Here is a 13,560-nt window from a genome sequence, read left to right as displayed (position 1 = left end):
TTCCAGCCCTTCCACCAGCACTTCAACCCCTTCCACCAGCATTTCAACCCCTTCCACCAGCATTTCAACCTCTTCCACCAGCATTCCAACCCCTTCCACCAGCATTTCCAGCCCTTCCACCAGCACTTCAACCCCTTCCACCAGCATTTCAACCCCTTCCACCAGCATTTCAACCTCTTCCACCAGCATTTCCAGCCCTTCCACCAGCATTTCAATCCCCTCCACCTGCATTTCAACCCCTTCCACCAGCAATTCAACCCCTTCCACCAGCATTTCAATCCCCTCCACCAGCATTTCCAGCCCTTCCACCAGCATTTCCAGCCCTTCCACCAGCATTTCAATCCCCTCCACCTGCATTTCAACCCCTTCCACCAGCAATTCAACCCCTTCCACCAGCATTTCAATCCCCTCCACCAGCATTTCCAGCCCTTCCACCAGCATTTCCAGCCCTCCCACCAGCATTTCCAGCCCTTCCACGAGCATTTCAAGCCCCTCCACCAGCATTTCCAGCCCTTCCACCAGCATTTCAATCCCCTCCACCAGCATTTCAACCCCTTCCACCAGCATTTCCAGCCCTTCCACCAGCATTTCAATCCCCTCCACCAGCATTTCAGCCCCTTCCACCAGCATTTCCAGCCCTTCCACCAGCATTTCAATCCCCTCCACCAGCATTTCAACCCCCTCCACCAGCATTTCAACCCCCTCCACCAGCATTTCCAGCCCTTCCACCAGCATTTCCAGCCCTTCCACCAGCATTTCAATCCCCTCCACCAGCATTTCCAGCCCTTCCACCAGCATTTCCAGCCCTTCCACCAGCATTTCAATCCCCTCCACCAGCATTTCAACCCCCTCCACCAGCATTTCAACCCCCTCCACCAGCATTTCCAGCCCTTCCACCAGCATTTCCAGCCCTTCCACCAGCATTTCAATCCCCTCCACCAGCATTTCAACCCCCTCCACCAGCATTTCAACCCCCTCCACCAGCATTTCAACCCCCTCCACCAGCATTTCCAGCCCTTCCAGCAGCATTTCAACCCCTTCCACCAGCATTTCAACCCCCTCCACCAGCATTTCAACCCCTTCCACCAGCATTTCAAGCCCTTCCACCAGCATTTCAATCCCCTCCACCAGCATTTCAACCCCCTCCACCAGCATTTCAACCCCTTCCACCAGCATTTCAACCCCTTCCACCAGCATTTCAACCCCTTCCACCAGCATTTCCAGCCCTTCCACCAGCAATTCAACCCCTTCCACCAGCATTTCAACCCCCTCCACCAGCATTTCAACCCCCTCCACCAGCATTTCAAGCCCTTCCACCAGCATTTCCAGCCCTTCCACCAGCATTTCAACCCCTTCCACCAGCATTTCAACCCCTTCCACCAGCATTTCAACCCCTTCCACCAGCATTTCCAGCCCTTCCACCAGCAATTCAACCCCTTCCACCAGCATTTCAACCCCCTCCATCAGCATTTCAACCCCCTCCACCAGCATTTCAACCCCTTCCACCAGCATTTCAACCCCTTCCACCAGCATTTCCAGCCCTTGCACCAGCAATTCAACCCCTTCCACCAGCATTTCAAGCCCTTCCACCAGCATTTCAACCCCCTCCACCAGCATTTCAACCCCCTCCACCAGCATTTCAAGCCCTTCCACCAGCATTTCCAGCCCCTCCACCAGCATTTCAAGCCCTTCCACCAGCATTTCCAGCCCTTCCACCAGCAATTCAACCCCTTCCACCAGCATTTCAACCCCCTCCACCAGCATTTCAACCCCCTCCACCAGCATTTCAAGCCCTTCCACCAGCATTTCAACCCCCTCCACCAGCATTTCAACCCCTTCCACCAGCATTTCAACCCCTTCCACCAGCATTTCAAGCCCTTCCACCAGCATTTCCAGCCCTTCCACCAGCAATTCAACCCCTTCCACCAGCATTTCAACCCCCTCCACCAGCATTTCAAGCCCTTCCACCAGCATTTCAACCCCTTCCACCAACATTTCAACCCCTTCCACCAGCATTTCCAGCCCTGCCACCAGCATTTCAACCCCTTCCACCAGCATTTCAACGCCTTCCACCAGCAATTCAACCTCTTCCACCAGCATTTCAACCCCTTCCACCAGCATTTCAAGCCCTTCCACCAGCATTTCCAGCCCTCCCACCAGCATTTCAACCCCTTCCACCAGCATTTCAAGCCCTTCCACCAGCATTTCAACCCCTTCCACCAGCATTTCCAGCCCTTCCACCAGCATTTCAAGCCCTTCCACCAGCATTTCAACCCCTTCCACCAGCATTTCAACCTCTTCCACCAGCATTTCAACCCCTTCCACCAGCACTTCAACCCCTTCCACCAGCATTTCCAGCCCTTCCACCAGCATTTCCAGCCCTTCCACCAGCACTTCAACCCCTTCCACCAGCATTTCAACCCCTTCCACCAGCAATTCAACTTCTTCCACCAGCATTTCCAGCCCTTCCACCAGCATTTCAACCCCTTCCACCAGCATTTCAACCCCTTCCACCAGCATTTCAACCCCTTCCACCAGCAATTCAACCTCTTCCACCAGCATTTCCAGCCCTTCCACCAGCATTTCAACCTCTTCCACCAGCATTTCAACCCCTTCCACCAGCATTTCAACCTCTTCCACCAGCATTTCAACCCCTTCCACCAGCATTTCCAGCCCTTCCACCAGCATTTCCAGCCCTTCCACCAGCATTTCAACCCCTTCCACCAGCATTTCAACCCCTTCCACCAGCATTTCAACCCCTTCCACCAGCAATTCAACCTCTTCCACCAGCATTTCCAGCCCTTCCACCAGCATTTCAACCTCTTCCACCAGCATTTCAACCCCTTCCACCAGCATTTCAACCTCTTCCACCAGCATTTCAACCCCTTCCACCAGCATTTCAACCCCTTCCACCAGCAATTCAACCTCTTCCACCAGCATTTCCAGCCCTTCCACCAGCATTTCAACCTCTTCCACCAGCATTTCAACCCCTTCCACCAGCATTTCAACCTCTTCCACCAGCACTTCAACCCCTTCCACCAGCATTTCCAGCCCTTCCACCAGCATTTCCAGCCCTTCCACCAGCACTTCAACCCCTTCCACCAGCATTTCAACCCCTTCCACCAGCAATTCAACCTCTTCCACCAGCATTTCCAGCCCTTCCACCAGCATTTCAACCCCTTCCACCAGCATTTCAACCCCTTCCACCAGCATTTCAACCCCTTCCACCAGCAATTCAACCTCTTCCACCAGCATTTCCAGCCCTTCCACCAGCATTTCAACCTCTTCCACCAGCATTTCAACCTCTTCCACCAGCATTTCAACCCCTTCCACCAGCATTTCAACCCCTTCCACCAGCATTTCCAGCCCTTCCACCAGCACTTCAACCCCTTCCACCAGCATTTCAACCCCTTCCACCAGCATTTCAACCCCTTCCACCAGCAATTCAACCCCTTCCACCAGCATTTCAAGCCCTTCCACCAGCATTTCCAGCCCTTCCACCAGCATTTCAATCCCTTCCACCAGCATTTCAACCCCTTCCACCAGCAATTCAACCCCTTCCACCAGCATTTCAACCCCTTCCACCAGCAATTCAACCTCTTCCACCAGCATTTCCAGCCCTTCCACCAGCACTTCAACCCCTTCCACCAGCATTTCAACCCCTTCCACCAGCATTTCAACCCCTTCCACCAGCAATTCAACCACTTCCACCAGCATTTCAAGCCCTTCCACCAGCATTTCCAGCCCTTCCACCAGCATTTCAATCCCTTCCACCAGCATTTCAACCCCTTCCACCAGCAATTCAACCTCTTCCACCAGCATTTCCAGCCCTTCCACCAGCACTTCAACCCCTTCCACCAGCATTTCAACCCCTTCCACCAGCATTTCAACCCCTTCCACCAGCAATTCAACCCCTTCCACCAGCATTTCAAGCCCTTCCACCAGCATTTCAACCCCCTCCACCAGCATTTCAACCCACTCCACCAGCATTTCCAGCCCTTCCACCAGCATTTCCAGCCCTTCCACCAGCATTTCAATCCCTTCCACCAGCATTTCCAGCCCTTCCACCAGCATTTCCAGCCCTTCCACCAGCACTTCAACCCCTTCCACCAGCATTTCAACCCCTTCCACCAGCATTTCAACCTCTTCCACCAGCATTCCAACCCCTTCCACCAGCATTTCAACCCCTTCCACCAGCAATTCAACCCCTTCCACCAGCATTTCAAGCCCTTCCACCAGCATTTCAACCCCTTCCACCAGCATTTCAAGCCCTTCCACCAGCATTTCCAGCCCTCCCACCAGCATTTCAACCCCTTCCACCAGCATTTCAAGCCCTTCCACCAGCATTTCAACCCCTTCCACCAGCATTTCCAGCCCTTCCACCAGCATTTCAAGCCCTTCCACCAGCATTTCAACCCCTTCCACCAGCATTTAAACCTCTTCCACCAGCATTTCAACCCCTTCCACCAGCACTTCAACCCCTTCCACCAGCATTTCCAGCCCTTCCACCAGCATTTCCAGCCCTTCCACCAGCACTTCAACCCCTTCCACCAGCATTTCAACCCCTTCCACCAGCAATTCAACTTCTTCCACCAGCATTTCCAGCCCTTCCACCAGCATTTCAACCCCTTCCACCAGCATTTCAACCCCTTCCACCAGCAATTCAACCTCTTCCACCAGCATTTCCAGCCCTTCCACCAGCATTTCAACCTCTTCCACCAGCATTTCAACCCCTTCCACCAGCATTTCAACCTCTTCCACCAGCATTTCAACCCCTTCCACCAGCATTTCCAGCCCTTCCACCAGCATTTCCAGCCCTTCCACCAGCATTTCAACCCCTTCCACCAGCATTTCAACCCCTTCCACCAGCATTTCAACCCCTTCCACCAGCAATTCAACCTCTTCCACCAGCATTTCCAGCCCTTCCACCAGCATTTCAACCTCTTCCACCAGCATTTCAACCCCTTCCACCAGCATTTCAACCTCTTCCACCAGCATTTCAACCCCTTCCACCAGCATTTCAACCCCTTCCACCAGCAATTCAACCTCTTCCACCAGCATTTCCAGCCCTTCCACCAGCATTTCAACCTCTTCCACCAGCATTTCAACCCCTTCCACCAGCATTTCAACCTCTTCCACCAGCACTTCAACCCCTTCCACCAGCATTTCCAGCCCTTCCACCAGCATTTCCAGCCCTTCCACCAGCACTTCAACCCCTTCCACCAGCATTTCAACCCCTTCCACCAGCAATTCAACCTCTTCCACCAGCATTTCCAGCCCTTCCACCAGCATTTCAACCCCTTCCACCAGCATTTCAACCCCTTCCACCAGCATTTCAACCCCTTCCACCAGCAATTCAACCTCTTCCACCAGCATTTCCAGCCCTTCCACCAGCATTTCAACCTCTTCCACCAGCATTTCAACCTCTTCCACCAGCATTTCAACCCCTTCCACCAGCATTTCAACCCCTTCCACCAGCAATTCAACCTCTTCCACCAGCATTTCCAGCCCTTCCACCAGCATTTCAACCTCTTCCACCAGCATTTCAACCTCTTCCACCAGCATTTCAACCCCTTCCACCAGCATTTCAACCCCTTCCACCAGCAATTCAACCTCTTCCACCAGCATTTCCAGCCCTTCCACCAGCACTTCAACCCCTTCCACCAGCATTTCAACCCCTTCCACCAGCATTTCAACCCCTTCCACCAGCAATTCAACCCCTTCCACCAGCATTTCAAGCCCTTCCACCAGCATTTCCAGCCCTTCCACCAGCATTTCAATCCCTTCCACCAGCATTTCAACCCCTTCCACCAGCAATTCAACCCCTTCCACCAGCATTTCAACCCCTTCCACCAGCAATTCAACCTCTTCCACCAGCATTTCCAGCCCTTCCACCAGCACTTCAACCCCTTCCACCAGCATTTCAACCCCTTCCACCAGCATTTCAACCCCTTCCACCAGCAATTCAACCCCTTCCACCAGCATTTCAAGCCCTTCCACCAGCATTTCCAGCCCTTCCACCAGCATTTCAATCCCTTCCACCAGCATTTCAACCCCTTCCACCAGCAATTCAACCTCTTCCACCAGCATTTCCAGCCCTTCCACCAGCACTTCAACCCCTTCCACCAGCATTTCAACCCCTTCCACCAGCATTTCAACCCCTTCCACCAGCAATTCAACCCCTTCCACCAGCATTTCAAGCCCTTCCACCAGCATTTCAACCCCCTCCACCAGCATTTCAACCCCCTCCACCAGCATTTCCAGCCCTTCCACCAGCATTTCCAGCCCTTCCACCAGCATTTCAATCCCTTCCACCAGCATTTCCAGCCCTTCCACCAGCATTTCCAGCCCTTCCACCAGCACTTCAACCCCTTCCACCAGCAATTCAACCCCTTCCACCAGCATTTCAACCTCTTCCACCAGCATTCCAACCCCTTCCACCAGCATTTCAACCCCTTCCACCAGCAATTCAACCCCTTCCACCAGCATTTCAAGCCCTTCCACCAGCATTTCAACCCCCTCCACCAGCACTTCAACCCCCTCCACCAGCATTTCCAGCCCTTCCACCAGCATTTCCAGCCCTTTCCACCAGCACTTCAACCCCTTCCACCAGCATTTCAACCCCTTCCACCAGCAATTCAACCCCTTCCACCAGCATTTCCAGCCCTTCCACCAGCATTTCAATCCCCTCCACCAGCATTTCCAGCCCTTCCACCAGCATTTCCAGCCCTTCCACCAGCACTTCAACCCCTTCCACCAGCATTTCAACCCCTTCCACCAGCATTTCAACCTCTTCCACCAGCATTCCAACCCCTTCCACCAGCATTTCCAGCCCTTCCACCAGCACTTCAACCCCTTCCACCAGCATTTCAACCCCTTCCACCAGCATTTCAACCTCTTCCACCAGCATTTCCAGCCCTTCCACCAGCATTTCAATCCCCTCCACCTGCATTTCAACCCCTTCCACCAGCAATTCAACCCCTTCCACCAGCATTTCAATCCCCTCCACCAGCATTTCCAGCCCTTCCACCAGCATTTCCAGCCCTTCCACCAGCATTTCAATCCCCTCCACCTGCATTTCAACCCCTTCCACCAGCAATTCAACCCCTTCCACCAGCATTTCAATCCCCTCCACCAGCATTTCCAGCCCTTCCACCAGCATTTCCAGCCCTCCCACCAGCATTTCCAGCCCTTCCACGAGCATTTCAAGCCCCTCCACCAGCATTTCCAGCCCTTCCACCAGCATTTCAATCCCCTCCACCAGCATTTCAACCCCTTCCACCAGCATTTCCAGCCCTTCCACCAGCATTTCAATCCCCTCCACCAGCATTTCAGCCCCTTCCACCAGCATTTCCAGCCCTTCCACCAGCATTTCAATCCCCTCCACCAGCATTTCAACCCCTTCCACCAGCAATTCAACCTCTTCCACCAGCATTTCCAGCCCTTCCACCAGCATTTCAACCTCTTCCACCAGCATTTCAACCTCTTCCACCAGCATTTCAACCCCTTCCACCAGCATTTCAACCCCTTCCACCAGCAATTCAACCTCTTCCACCAGCATTTCCAGCCCTTCCACCAGCATTTCAACCTCTTCCACCAGCATTTCAACCTCTTCCACCAGCATTTCAACCCCTTCCACCAGCATTTCAACCCCTTCCACCAGCAATTCAACCTCTTCCACCAGCATTTCCAGCCCTTCCACCAGCACTTCAACCCCTTCCACCAGCATTTCAACCCCTTCCACCAGCATTTCAACCCCTTCCACCAGCAATTCAACCCCTTCCACCAGCATTTCAAGCCCTTCCACCAGCATTTCCAGCCCTTCCACCAGCATTTCAATCCCTTCCACCAGCATTTCAACCCCTTCCACCAGCAATTCAACCCCTTCCACCAGCATTTCAACCCCTTCCACCAGCAATTCAACCTCTTCCACCAGCATTTCCAGCCCTTCCACCAGCACTTCAACCCCTTCCACCAGCATTTCAACCCCTTCCACCAGCATTTCAACCCCTTCCACCAGCAATTCAACCCCTTCCACCAGCATTTCAAGCCCTTCCACCAGCATTTCCAGCCCTTCCACCAGCATTTCAATCCCTTCCACCAGCATTTCAACCCCTTCCACCAGCAATTCAACCTCTTCCACCAGCATTTCCAGCCCTTCCACCAGCACTTCAACCCCTTCCACCAGCATTTCAACCCCTTCCACCAGCATTTCAACCCCTTCCACCAGCAATTCAACCCCTTCCACCAGCATTTCAAGCCCTTCCACCAGCATTTCAACCCCCTCCACCAGCATTTCAACCCCCTCCACCAGCATTTCCAGCCCTTCCACCAGCATTTCCAGCCCTTCCACCAGCATTTCAATCCCTTCCACCAGCATTTCCAGCCCTTCCACCAGCATTTCCAGCCCTTCCACCAGCACTTCAACCCCTTCCACCAGCAATTCAACCCCTTCCACCAGCATTTCAACCTCTTCCACCAGCATTCCAACCCCTTCCACCAGCATTTCAACCCCTTCCACCAGCAATTCAACCCCTTCCACCAGCATTTCAAGCCCTTCCACCAGCATTTCAACCCCCTCCACCAGCACTTCAACCCCCTCCACCAGCATTTCCAGCCCTTCCACCAGCATTTCCAGCCCTTTCCACCAGCACTTCAACCCCTTCCACCAGCATTTCAACCCCTTCCACCAGCAATTCAACCCCTTCCACCAGCATTTCCAGCCCTTCCACCAGCATTTCAATCCCCTCCACCAGCATTTCCAGCCCTTCCACCAGCATTTCCAGCCCTTCCACCAGCACTTCAACCCCTTCCACCAGCATTTCAACCCCTTCCACCAGCATTTCAACCTCTTCCACCAGCATTCCAACCCCTTCCACCAGCATTTCCAGCCCTTCCACCAGCACTTCAACCCCTTCCACCAGCATTTCAACCCCTTCCACCAGCATTTCAACCTCTTCCACCAGCATTTCCAGCCCTTCCACCAGCATTTCAATCCCCTCCACCTGCATTTCAACCCCTTCCACCAGCAATTCAACCCCTTCCACCAGCATTTCAATCCCCTCCACCAGCATTTCCAGCCCTTCCACCAGCATTTCCAGCCCTTCCACCAGCATTTCAATCCCCTCCACCTGCATTTCAACCCCTTCCACCAGCAATTCAACCCCTTCCACCAGCATTTCAATCCCCTCCACCAGCATTTCCAGCCCTTCCACCAGCATTTCCAGCCCTCCCACCAGCATTTCCAGCCCTTCCACGAGCATTTCAAGCCCCTCCACCAGCATTTCCAGCCCTTCCACCAGCATTTCAATCCCCTCCACCAGCATTTCAACCCCTTCCACCAGCATTTCCAGCCCTTCCACCAGCATTTCAATCCCCTCCACCAGCATTTCAGCCCCTTCCACCAGCATTTCCAGCCCTTCCACCAGCATTTCAATCCCCTCCACCAGCATTTCAACCCCCTCCACCAGCATTTCAACCCCCTCCACCAGCATTTCCAGCCCTTCCACCAGCATTTCCAGCCCTTCCACCAGCATTTCAATCCCCTCCACCAGCATTTCCAGCCCTTCCACCAGCATTTCCAGCCCTTCCACCAGCATTTCAATCCCCTCCACCAGCATTTCAACCCCCTCCACCAGCATTTCAACCCCCTCCACCAGCATTTCCAGCCCTTCCACCAGCATTTCCAGCCCTTCCACCAGCATTTCAATCCCCTCCACCAGCATTTCAACCCCCTCCACCAGCATTTCAACCCCCTCCACCAGCATTTCAACCCCCTCCACCAGCATTTCCAGCCCTTCCAGCAGCATTTCAACCCCTTCCACCAGCATTTCAACCCCCTCCACCAGCATTTCAACCCCTTCCACCAGCATTTCAAGCCCTTCCACCAGCATTTCAATCCCCTCCACCAGCATTTCAACCCCCTCCACCAGCATTTCAACCCCTTCCACCAGCATTTCAACCCCTTCCACCAGCATTTCAACCCCTTCCACCAGCATTTCCAGCCCTTCCACCAGCAATTCAACCCCTTCCACCAGCATTTCAACCCCCTCCACCAGCATTTCAACCCCCTCCACCAGCATTTCAAGCCCTTCCACCAGCATTTCCAGCCCTTCCACCAGCATTTCAACCCCTTCCACCAGCATTTCAACCCCTTCCACCAGCATTTCAACCCCTTCCACCAGCATTTCCAGCCCTTCCACCAGCAATTCAACCCCTTCCACCAGCATTTCAACCCCCTCCATCAGCATTTCAACCCCCTCCACCAGCATTTCAACCCCTTCCACCAGCATTTCAACCCCTTCCACCAGCATTTCCAGCCCTTGCACCAGCAATTCAACCCCTTCCACCAGCATTTCAAGCCCTTCCACCAGCATTTCAACCCCCTCCACCAGCATTTCAACCCCCTCCACCAGCATTTCAAGCCCTTCCACCAGCATTTCCAGCCCCTCCACCAGCATTTCAAGCCCTTCCACCAGCATTTCCAGCCCTTCCACCAGCAATTCAACCCCTTCCACCAGCATTTCAACCCCCTCCACCAGCATTTCAACCCCCTCCACCAGCATTTCAAGCCCTTCCACCAGCATTTCAACCCCCTCCACCAGCATTTCAACCCCTTCCACCAGCATTTCAACCCCTTCCACCAGCATTTCAAGCCCTTCCACCAGCATTTCCAGCCCTTCCACCAGCAATTCAACCCCTTCCACCAGCATTTCAACCCCCTCCACCAGCATTTCAAGCCCTTCCACCAGCATTTCAACCCCTTCCACCAACATTTCAACCCCTTCCACCAGCATTTCCAGCCCTCCCACCAGCATTTCAACCCCTTCCACCAGCATTTCAACGCCTTCCACCAGCAATTCAACCTCTTCCACCAGCATTTCAACCCCTTCCACCAGCATTTCAAGCCCTTCCACCAGCATTTCCAGCCCTCCCACCAGCATTTCAACCCCTTCCACCAGCATTTCAAGCCTTTCCACCAGCATTTCAACCCCTTCCACCAGCATTTCCAGCCCTTCCACCAGCATTTCAAGCCCTTCCACCAGCATTTCAACCCCTTCCACCAGCATTTCAACCTCTTCCACCAGCATTTCAACCCCTTCCACCAGCACTTCAACCCCTTCCACCAGCATTTCCAGCCCTTCCACCAGCATTTCCAGCCCTTCCACCAGCACTTCAACCCCTTCCACCAGCATTTCAACCCCTTCCACCAGCAATTCAACTTCTTCCACCAGCATTTCCAGCCCTTCCACCAGCATTTCAACCCCTTCCACCAGCATTTCAACCCCTTCCACCAGCATTTCAACCCCTTCCACCAGCAATTCAACCTCTTCCACCAGCATTTCCAGCCCTTCCACCAGCATTTCAACCTCTTCCACCAGCATTTCAACCCCTTCCACCAGCATTTCAACCTCTTCCACCAGCATTTCAACCCCTTCCACCAGCATTTCCAGCCCTTCCACCAGCATTTCCAGCCCTTCCACCAGCATTTCAACCCCTTCCACCAGCATTTCAACCCCTTCCACCAGCATTTCAACCCCTTCCACCAGCAATTCAACCTCTTCCACCAGCATTTCCAGCCCTTCCACCAGCATTTCAACCTCTTCCACCAGCATTTCAACCCCTTCCACCAGCATTTCAACCTCTTCCACCAGCATTTCAACCCCTTCCACCAGCATTTCAACCCCTTCCACCAGCAATTCAACCTCTTCCACCAGCATTTCCAGCCCTTCCACCAGCAATTCAACCTCTTCCACCAGCATTTCAACCCCTTCCACCAGCATTTCAACCTCTTCCACCAGCACTTCAACCCCTTCCACCAGCATTTCCAGCCCTTCCACCAGCATTTCCAGCCCTTCCACCAGCACTTCAACCCCTTCCACCAGCATTTCAACCCCTTCCACCAGCAATTCAACCTCTTCCACCAGCATTTCCAGCCCTTCCACCAGCATTTCAACCCCTTCCACCAGCATTTCAACCCCTTCCACCAGCATTTCAACCCCTTCCACCAGCAATTCAACCTCTTCCACCAGCATTTCCAGCCCTTCCACCAGCATTTCAACCTCTTCCACCAGCATTTCAACCTCTTCCACCAGCATTTCAACCCCTTCCACCAGCATTTCAACCCCTTCCACCAGCATTTCCAGCCCTTCCACCAGCACTTCAACCCCTTCCACCAGCATTTCAACCCCTTCCACCAGCATTTCAACCCCTTCCACCAGCAATTCAACCCCTTCCACCAGCATTTCAAGCCCTTCCACCAGCATTTCCAGCCCTTCCACCAGCATTTCAATCCCTTCCACCAGCATTTCAACCCCTTCCACCAGCAATTCAACCCCTTCCACCAGCATTTCAACCCCTTCCACCAGCAATTCAACCTCTTCCACCAGCATTTCCAGCCCTTCCACCAGCACTTCAACCCCTTCCACCAGCATTTCAACCCCTTCCACCAGCATTTCAACCCCTTCCACCAGCAATTCAACCACTTCCACCAGCATTTCAAGCCCTTCCACCAGCATTTCCAGCCCTTCCACCAGCATTTCAATCCCTTCCACCAGCATTTCAACCCCTTCCACCAGCAATTCAACCTCTTCCACCAGCATTTACAGCCCTTCCACCAGCACTTCAACCCCTTCCACCAGCATTTCAACCCCTTCCACCAGCATTTCAACCCCTTCCACCAGCAATTCAACCCCTTCCACCAGCATTTCAAGCCCTTCCACCAGCATTTCAACCCCCTCCACCAGCATTTCAACCCACTCCACCAGCATTTCCAGCCCTTCCACCAGCATTTCCAGCCCTTCCACCAGCATTTCAATCCCTTCCACCAGCATTTCCAGCCCTTCCACCAGCATTTCCAGCCCTTCCACCAGCACTTCAACCCCTTCCACCAGCATTTCAACCCCTTCCACCAGCATTTCAACCTCTTCCACCAGCATTCCAACCCCTTCCACCAGCATTTCAACCCCTTCCACCAGCAATTCAACCCCTTCCACCAGCATTTCAAGCCCTTCCACCAGCATTTCAACCCCCTCCACCAGCACTTCAACCCCCTCCACCAGCATTTCCAGCCCTTCCACCAGCATTTCCAGCCCTTTCCACCAGCACTTCAACCCCTTCCACCAGCATTTCAACCCCTTCCACCAGCAATTCAACCCCTTCCACCAGCATTTCCAGCCCTTCCACCAGCATTTCAATCCCCTCCACCAGCATTTCCAGCCCTTCCACCAGCATTTCCAGCCCTTCCACCAGCACTTCAACCCCTTCCACCAGCATTTCAACCCCTTCCACCAGCATTTCAACCTCTTCCACCAGCATTCCAACCCCTTCCACCAGCATTTCCAGCCCTTCCACCAGCACTTCAACCCCTTCCACCAGCATTTCAACCCCTTCCACCAGCATTTCAACCTCTTCCACCAGCATTTCAACCCCTTCCACCAGCATTTCAACCTCTTCCACCAGCATTTCAACCCCTTCCACCAGCATTTCCAGCCCTTCCACCAGCATTTCCAGCCCTTCCACCAGCACTTCAACCCCCTCCACCAGCATTTCAATCCCCTC

This window comes from Myxine glutinosa, chromosome 12 (assembly GCF_964187855.1).
Source record: "Myxine glutinosa chromosome 12, kmMyxGlut1.1, whole genome shotgun sequence".
In the NCBI taxonomy this organism is placed as follows: domain Eukaryota; kingdom Metazoa; phylum Chordata; class Myxini; order Myxiniformes; family Myxinidae; genus Myxine; species Myxine glutinosa.
Note: the sequence above shows the minus strand (reverse complement) of the source record.